This window comes from Chrysochloris asiatica, unplaced genomic scaffold (assembly GCF_000296735.1).
Source record: "Chrysochloris asiatica unplaced genomic scaffold, ChrAsi1.0 scaffold00080, whole genome shotgun sequence".
NCBI classification, from domain to species: domain Eukaryota; kingdom Metazoa; phylum Chordata; class Mammalia; order Afrosoricida; family Chrysochloridae; genus Chrysochloris; species Chrysochloris asiatica.
Window position 1 is genome coordinate 1,068,248 of NW_006408598.1, and position 8,017 is coordinate 1,076,264.

Genomic DNA, 8,017 nt, shown 5'->3' on the forward strand with positions numbered 1-8,017 from the left:
GTTTGTGCATTTTCAGTTATGTTTCATAGTGTATTTATGTCATGTACTGGGGCCCCTTGGTGTATCCCTATATTATGACTGTGATAGTTGGACAATGAACAAGAAGATTGTAGAAGATTGTTCTCAGATCTTAAGCAATGATTTGCTAATCTGGAGTCTCTTTCCTTTTCATATAAAGTTGGTGCTTAGTTTTTTTCATCTCTTTAAAGAATGATGATAGAATTTGAATTGGGATTGTAATATATGAGTTTACTTGTGCTTTATATGACTATCTATGGATCTTTTTTTGTAATATATACAAAATGACATGAGGAGTGGATAGGAAGACTTAATTGTGTGAAAGTGTATATATTGCTACTTCTGTTGGTTGTCATATGCTTCATGTATATTTTCCCATCCTTAGATTCTTAGCTTATTTTTATTTTTATGTCTAAGGTATGCTTCTTGTATGCATACTGATAGGTCTTTTTTTTTTTTTTTTAATTCATACTACTATTTTCTGTCTTTTGAATGGTTCATTTAACCAATTTACATTCAGTGTAATTATTGATAGATGTGAATTATGGTTGTCATGTTGCTGTAGTTTTGTTTTTGTGTCACAGATTCTTCTGTGCTAATTTTGTTTATAATTTTTCTTATCATTTCCTTCATTTCTGTTTGCTGAGACTTATGATTTTCTTCTTTTTTATTTTGATGAGAAGCCTAATTAAATGTCTCTGAGATTACCTTGTAGTTTTTTTTTCTCTTCCCATATTCATTCTATCTTGATATTATCTGGACTTCCACATCATTTGTCAGTTCATTAACTATACTGTTTGTTACCTCCTTTTGGTGTGTAGTTGGTAGATTTTACAAATTGACATCTCTGGTTCTCTATTTTCAGTCTTGTTTCTGAAACTTCTGTGTTGGTTTTCAGGTGATGTAATTTTGTTGTATATTATTGTTAGTTCTCTGTCTAAAGGACTCCCTTTAGTATTTTTGTAAGGTTGTCCTGGTTTTACAAATTCCCTTTGTTTCAGGGTATCTGAGAATGTCCTAATGTCTCCATATTTGAAAAACAATTTTGCTGGATGCATAATTCTTTTTTTTTTAAGCAAAATAGCAACAGTATTTATTTCTGTTTAATGATTAAATATTCTTGTCATTGCTTTTGTGTATTTGTGGAAACATGATTATTTCAGAAACAAAAATAGAAAGTTATGAAATGTCCAGAATGTGGACCCCAGGAAGCCAACGGAGGAACCTAGCAATCAAGATCTGAAATCCAGATCAAGCCAGACAGGGCCAGCAGCCAGGCTCAAAACAGTGTTTTCTGTATTTATCAGCCACTTCCTTGATATTTGATACTCTTATCAATGTAAAAATTTTAGAGGACTCTACAGAAATATTTATTGGCACACAGAAAAACTATGCCAGCAACTTTGTTTTTCAATTGCTATAACATGTAACTATTTTATAGTTAATATTTAAGGGGCAAATATTTAAAGTTACTTTATTATCACAACAAAGACCAAAAATATTCCTTTGTTTTGCTTTTGAGCAATGAAGAGAAATTGAACCCTTTTCACCCCCAATAAGAAAATATTTGCTGGAAAAGTCCTCAGTCCTTATAAGTCCAAGTCAATTTAAACTCAATAATCAGTCCAAATCCTAAAGACGCCAACATTTCCCTTTTAGGACAGGGAAAGGAAATTCATTTGGGGATAGTTACTTAGAGTAGTGGTTACGAATTGGGCTGCGAACCTTAAGGTCTGCGGTTCGAAACTACCAGCCGCTCTGAGGGAGAAAGATGAGGCTTTCTACTCCGGTAAAGATTTACACCCTCGGAAACCCTGTACAGGGTCGCTATGGGTCGGAACCGACTCGACAGCACTTAACAACAACAACAACTCAAGATGAAGGAGGTGTGTCTTCAGTGTGAGCTATCAGGGATTTTCTTGCTAATGTTTTTAAAGATCTTGTACTTTTTGACCTTTTTGGCTTTCTGGTAGTTGAATCTATCACTGACTCATCGCTTTTTATGTTTGCTTCATTGCTGTTCACATTCAGATCAATGAAAGAAGGCCCCTTGAACCAAATGACAGAGCGACTCAAGGTACATTTAAATTAATAACATTAAAGATTTGTTTCAGAGGATGAAAATCATGTGCTCGAATTTATATGCTTCCTGGGCTGACTTTTGAAGGAAGTAGTTCTTTTCCATCAGCTTTTCAAGCTAAGGCTGAATATCAGAAATTTTGGACCTGGAAAACTCAGTCATTTAATGGAACCTTAGATTGCTTCAAGTAACAAAGGAAACCCAATTCTTCTGGGTGCAAAATGAGCAAGACATGCTCTCCTCCATTTAGATCTCTGGCTGTTTGACTCATGATGAATATACTCTTTAGGGTCATCCATACTGAACAATCCAGCCAACTTTAGGAATATCCAACCCTCAAACTGCCACATCTGTACACAACAATATCCCCAAATCTGCATTGCAGAATTGAAGAATGTGTTGTTCACTTATATTGCTTCTGGCATTTATGAATGGCCAAGGCAGGTAAATCAATGTAGTTCAGAAATTCATAGTGGAATTGAACAGAGTTTCTGCATGAAAAGAACACCGTTAGTTTCTTCTTCTGGTTTTTCTAAAGGAATGTAAAGAGCAGAAGGATATTTTTTCAGAGGCACAAACAACGTATCCCTGCTCAAGACCATCCACTGTTGCATTGGCTTTATCATCATCAACACCAACACACAAGGGCTTCTTTTTCAAAGAAATCCCGGTCAGGTCTTAAACTTTCTGAGTATGCATAGCAGAAAAAAGCATTGTCTGTCTGCGAACTGGCAGAAGTTTAATAATTTGCTTTAATTCCTCTTCATATCCAACATCCAAGATTCGATCAACCTTATCAATAACCAGACTCTGTAGATTTTTATACATGAAGTCTGGGGTATTCTGCATATGGTTCAGGAGGCGGCCTGGTGCGGCCACAATGATGCTGATCCCATTAGCAAGTTTCTGTGCTTTAGCAGATCTGTTACTGCCCCCGGTACCTAACTATACATGTGAACATGGTATGTCATTAGCTCCTTAAGCACACCAAAACTCTGCACGGCCAGTACTCTTGTAGGTGAGAGAATATGGACTCCTGTTCCATTCCTGGGCATAAATTTTAGCTTAATAATAAGTTCAACTGCAGGGCTGATAAATGCCAGGGTTTTACCTCTACCTTTTTGAATGGATATCTTCTCCTCCTGTTTTAGAATTACAGTGACACATAAATTTTTCCTCTTGATATTGCTGTTGTTGTTAGGTGCTATGGAGTCGGTTCTGGTCCACAGTGACCCTGTATAGGGTTTCTGAGGAGCAGCTGGTGAGCCTGAATGACTTTGAAGTCCAGCATATGGAGGGCTGGGAACAAGGTAGGTGAGATGAGGTCACTTTATTTCTCTGTAGGGTGAGGAATACTCCTGCCTGACTCTGGATGAGGGTGCAGACTCAGTCCTGCTTGGCTGCACCAAGTGATGGAGGTTTGGCTGAGAATGTGGCCACACTGTGCAGGTCCAACTGACAGGGTGCAAGTACTCCACAATTCTCCATGTCTGCTGTATTTTTATAGTCTGTTCTTCTACTTGGCATTTTGATTCTACAGTATTGTCTTTCATGCTCAGGGTTATAAAATTCTCATCTATATTACAACAAAGGCCCAAGAAATCTTTATTGTTTTCTTGGGCCTTTGTTGTAAGAGGGACATTAGAGGGAGTCTGATTGTGCTACCATCTTGGACCACTTCCTGGACTTGCTATTTGTGAGACACCTATTATTATTATTGGTTGGATTCCTGATGTGGTACTGTAGGATCAGCACTGAAAAGCAAACCTAGGCAGTTCAAGTTTACCAGCTGTTCCTCACAAACCCTATACAGGTGAGTCAGAACCAACTTCCTGGCACTTAACAACAACAATATGATTGGTTGGTTGGTTGATTGTATGCCATGGAGTTAGTTCCAACTCATAGCGACCCTGTATAGGGCTTCAGAGGCAAAAAATCTTTATGGGAGCAGAAAACCTCATCTTTCTCCTGTGAAGTGACTAGCAGATTTGAAATGCTGACTTTGCAGTTAGTAGCCCTGCTTGTACTGAGCCCCTATGCTACTAAGGCTCCTATCTGTATGACAGAAATAAAATTCTATTTTATTTAAGCCACTATTTTCTCTGTTCTCTGTTACAATCTCTATCTGATTAACTCAAAGATAGATACACTGGCCTGGGGCAATAGTTTTTGATGGCTGTTTTGCAATGTTCTGAGACTATTGCAGGTAATTTTTCTGTATACTTAAAAAAAACTTTTGATATTACACTGTGGTCAGAATGCTTGCAATATGAAAGTTCCAGAATACAATGTTCAGTAAAGCAATGTTCCCAGATTTCTAGGTGTGGACATGAGTCAAGATAAATGAAACTAACTCCCTTAGAAAGCAATTGAGATCCTTTGTTCTAAACCACTGCTGGCATTCGTGCTCCAAATACTATATCCAGCAACTGTTGAGAGCACATTATCACCTTGCTCTAAAAATAAAGGCGCGATTACAAGGGCAAGTTAGAATCAGGCACACGGGAAACGGAAAAGCATGAGTACAAGTCTGTGCCCGGCTTTAAGTGTGGGGTCTACATTACCCAAATTTTGCCAAGATGTGGAGATGAAAACTCCATGCTGTGTGACAGTGCCAAAGCAAATAGACTAACGCATTATACCGTGTTAGAGAAAGTGGTGGGAAATGCCTGCTTCGGGGGCTGTTTCATGAATTTTTTAAGAATTAAAATTGAGTCACTATCCTTTATCCTCAACACATGCTTTTGTGTTGAGTAGCCTGCATTGAATTTTTTGAATCTCTTTTATTAAAATCTGAAATTAATTAGGAGTGTCTTTTCTCTTGGACCAATAAAAAATAATGTACCCTATTGTATTTCAAAAACTATTGACTGATGAAGCAAGGAAGGAAATCACTGATAAAAATGTATAATCAAATGTTTATGCTTTTGAAAAAAGTTTTTAAAAACATTTTTGAATTTTTCATTTTTGTGGGAGGGGGGAAATTATTGAACTAAACTAAAAGCTAGTTAGGAGGCCATCTACACAGACCATTTAATTAGGAGTGAAACACCTCTAAAAATATATATATAAACAATCATTTGGATCTAATATGTATATTTGTTTTGTGACAATTTTACACTGTTTCAGCAGAAACCAAACCAAACAGAAACCCACCTAGGAATTGTGGTGCTCTTTCTGATTTCTTCAAATACAAACATCCTCAATTTCCTTAGCTACTGCCTTAAGAATGTTGCAAGTACAGAAACCAAACAATATAGAGCAAAAAATTTTTTTAAAGATATGAGGGTGGATATCATAAGGGTGCTGTGGAGTTTATATAACAGAATCTAAAAGACAAAGCAACCGGTACTTAGAAGGAACTAGAATAGTCTCAGAAACATTCCTGCACACATCTAGGACTTTGAACCTGTTCAAAATTGTTCAGTCATGACTGACGGAACAATGGCAGTGTACGCACTGCATAGCAATCAAATCTTTTGCATCAGATTTTGACCGAAGTAGGAAACAGGCAGTAGTGACCCACTCAAAGACGGTGGCTGACTGTACCACTTGGAATGTCTGTTGGAGACGATCTTTTTTTTTTTTTTTTTTTTTCCAAGGGGCAGGGACGGGCGGCGGATAGCTGCCCGCTTCCAAGATCCCACTACGAGCTTTTAAACTGCAGCAATTTTAATATACGCTATTGGAGCTAGAATTACTGCGGCTGCTGGCACCAGACTTGCTCTCCAATGGATCCTCTGTTAAAGGATTTAAAGCGGACTCATTCCAATTACAGGGCCTCGAGAAAGAGCCCGTATTGTTATTTTTCATTACTACTTCCACGGTCGGGAGTGGGTAATTTGTGCACCTGTTGCCTTCCTTGGATGTGGTAGCTGTTTCTCTGGCTACCGTTTCACTTCCTTTTCCAGTTGGAAATCAATCCACCTTCCGTCCTATCCTTTGATACTCAGAGTTCCAGGATCACCATTTGTATGTTTCCCACGTCTTTGTGGCAGAGGACTGGCTCAGTATAGCTGCCTACTCTGCCATCTTGCCCTAGAAGCCCTGTTATTATTTGGATTTTGGGTGTTTTGGTTTTTTTTTTTTTTATCCTACTTGGGTCAAAATTCACCATGAAAGAGTTTGGGTTGCTGTGCAATGAGTAAGCTGCCCTTATTCTCTTGGCCATAACTCAACCATACAGAACCAGTTCAAAGTCTTGCACACATTTATTTTTCTGTGTTCTTTTTTTCTGCTAATTTTGCTGCCAACTGAGTTCTGTTTAGCCCATTCTACAAGTAGAATAAGGTGACTCTACCAGAGTTTCCATGCAGTATGGTGGCTCCACAGAATAAGCTCTGGACTGAAAACCATAAAGCAGCAGTTCAAGCTCACCAGCCACTCTGCAGAAGAAAAATGAGTCTCTCTGCTCCTGTGAAAAATTTGTTGTTGTTGTGAAGTGCCATTGAGTCAGTTCTTACCCACAGAGACCCTGCATAGGGTTTCCAAGGAGCAGCTGGTGAGCTTGAACCATCAACCTTGCAGTTCAAACGGCTTTGCAGTCTGGTGCATTAATTCATAGTGCCAAACCAGAACTCCCATAAAAGACTTAGAGCCTCAGAAATCATTAACAAGGTTTCTATGAATTGAAACCAAGTCTGTGGCACTTAAAATCACCAATAACAACAACCAGAGTTTCTGTTTTTAAGTTGTATATGTTGCAGTTAGGTGTCATCAAGTCAGTTTTGACTCAGAGAAACCCTATGTACAAAACACTACCTGATCTTGCACCATACAACTATTGCTGTCTGAGGTCATTGCTGCAGCCACTGTATCAATCCATCTCACTGAGGGGCTTTCTTTTTTCTCAGACCCTCTAGTTTACCAAGCATGATGTTTCTGTCCAGGGATTGCTCCTTCCTGATAACATGTCCAAGTACATGAGTCACAGTGTCTCCATCCTCACTTCTAAGGAACATTCTGAGTTTATGAGTCCTTCTTCAAAGTCAGACTTGCTCTGGTAGTATATGGTATATTCAATATTCCTCTCCATCACCCTGATTCAGATGCTTCAACTCATTTTCAATCTTCCTTATTCATTGTCCAGCTTTTACATTCATATAAAATACCATGACTTGCCTCAGGCACACTTACTCAAGAAGACAAAGTAAAGTCTTATAATGAAATGTGCAAAAGCCTGGAGTTAGAAAACCAAAAGAGAAAAACATGGTCAATACTATCATACCAAAATGCCTAAAGAAAATAATGCAATCCTCAAGTTGCAATATTAAAAAATTCTGTGGACAAAATATTGAATGATACAGGAAGCTTCAAAATAAGATGGAAAGAATACAGAGTCACTGTAATAAAAAGAACTGATCAATGCTCAACCATTTCAGTAGACAGCATTGATGAAGAACCAATGATAATAACTAAAGGAATAAAGCACTGATGAAAAACAAGTCACCAGGAATTGATAGAAGAAATCGAGATATTTCAACAAATGGATGCAATACTGGAAGTGCTCATTCATCTATGCCAAGAAATTTGGAAAACAGCTTTGTGGCAAACAGACTGAAAGAGGTCCATATATGTGCCTATTTCTTTTTAAAAAAAATTTAATGTGAATTGAATGGAGGTTTACAGACAGGGTCATCAGTTTTACATTCAACAAATCATACACTTTGTTTCATCTCAATGATTGCAATCCCTTCCATACAACAACAGTTAACCCGCTTCCTCCCTGTGGTTTCTATTTCCGTTCCATCTTCCATCCCATCTCTTTCTCAACTTTGTTCTTAGGTAAATATCCCCCTTTTGATCTTGAATGACTGGCCTTTTCCATCATTCATAGTGAACATACCTGACTAGCATTGTTGTCCCCCTCCAATATGCCTATCTACTACTTGGCTGAAAGTTGGGTATGAGGATGAGTTC

At 38.1% G+C, this 8,017-nt stretch overlaps 1 pseudogene; it reads right to left on the bottom strand.

Annotated features, from left to right (window-relative positions):
* Positions 1-1,912: 1,912 nt before the first annotated feature.
* Positions 1,913-4,698, bottom strand: LOC102832641 (annotated as a pseudogene).
* Between the last annotated feature and the right edge of the window lie 3,319 nt (positions 4,699-8,017).